The 1,536-nt window shown below is 48.2% G+C and overlaps 1 non-coding gene across 1 annotated transcript; it reads left to right on the forward strand.

Moving 5' to 3' along the window:
• The first annotated feature begins 562 nt into the window (after positions 1-562).
• On the forward strand, positions 563-634 carry trnaw-cca. Its single transcript has one exon. It is a non-coding gene; the product is annotated as a tRNA-Trp (tRNA).
• The last annotated feature ends 902 nt before the right edge of the window (positions 635-1,536 follow it).

The raw sequence follows: 1,536 nt of genomic DNA on the forward strand, positions 1-1,536 counted from the left end.
CCATCAACCCTAACCCCATTCCCGCCCCAATAGTCCAACGGCACTTTCCCCTGCAACTACCGAATGTGTGACACCAACCCATTTACTTGCTCCCTCCTCACTATCCAAGGGCCCAAACTTACCTTCCAGGTGAAGCAGCACTTGACCTGCACTTCCCACAACCCAGTCGACTGCAGTTGCTGCTCATAATGTGGTCTCATCTACATTGGGGAAAACGAAGCATAAACTGGGTGACTGCTGCACAGAACATCTACGTTATGCCTGCAAAAAAGACCCTGAGCTTCCAGTTGCCTACTAATTCCACACCCCACCCTGTTCCCGGGCCAACATCTCTGTCTCAGGTTTGCTGTATTGTTCCAGCGAAGCTCAGCACCAGCAGAACGAAGAGCACCGAATATTACACTTGGGGAGCATACATCCCTCCGGTCACAATATCGAATTCAATAATTCTCGGGCCTGAAATGCAGACATGAACTGTTGATCTCCCTTGTTTCTCATAACGTAAAATCATTACAGTGCGATCACTTCCCTTAAGCATGAATAACGGGTGCAGGGTATGCGTGAGCTTGTGGCGCAACGGTAGCGCGTCTGACTCCAGATCAGAAGGTTGCGTGTTCAAATCACGTCAGGCTCACTAACGCCAACTTCTTACATTTCAAATCAATAAAGGAGTACGTTTTCTCCGAATATCTGTTGATCCAAATCTTCTTTGCGGAAACGTTCGATCACTCTCGTCTGACGGCCTCTCTCCACATGAATGGGGAGCCTAAACTTTATAAACGGCGTCAGTAAAATCCAATGGCGGACACTGATTTGGTTCAATCGGTTTTTTTGCCAAGCGTAATTCACCGAGAGGATGCTGCTGTGTGAAACAGCGTGGGGAATTACTGCAGGGCTTCCTGCGCATGGGACACACCGCAACTGATGTGTTTCACCTTCACCAGTTTATTCCTATCTCGGAGAAGAGAAGTTTGATGATTCGGATCATAGCAGCCAGACAGAGGACAGGAGAAGAGCACTCAGACCTTCACAAGCTTGTCACCACAGCTGGGTCAGCGTGGCCCGTGTATCAGTGTGGGATAGTGAGCTGCATCTACTGACTGGAAGCACAGCAAACTGGAGTGCTGGTGGGACTATCACACAGGAGAAAACGGCTTCGACCTATCAACTGGAGTGGCTCCCAATGCGCAACTCCGCTCACCTCAACTGAATAACTGTAAACAAATTACTCCGTGATTCAAAGGAATACTCGGTTTTGAATCTGCATTGTGTCATGTACCTTCGAGAATGATGTCAAAACACCTTCATTGTTGTGATGGAGTATCCTGTTGAGCAGAATATACCGGTTGTCAAATTTCCCACGTTCTGTTGGTCCAACTCCGATTTCACTCAGAATCACGAAATGTGGGACAGCGCAGACTGAGGCCATGCAGCCCACCTTAGCTCTGCTGGTTCAACACAATATGTAAATAAGTGTCTCATTCTGTCGCCTTCTCCCTGTAAATCTGCACATTGTCACATTGAACATGCCCACCG

Source organism: Chiloscyllium plagiosum, unplaced genomic scaffold (genome assembly GCF_004010195.1).
Source record: "Chiloscyllium plagiosum isolate BGI_BamShark_2017 unplaced genomic scaffold, ASM401019v2 scaf_91982, whole genome shotgun sequence".
Taxonomy (NCBI): domain Eukaryota; kingdom Metazoa; phylum Chordata; class Chondrichthyes; order Orectolobiformes; family Hemiscylliidae; genus Chiloscyllium; species Chiloscyllium plagiosum.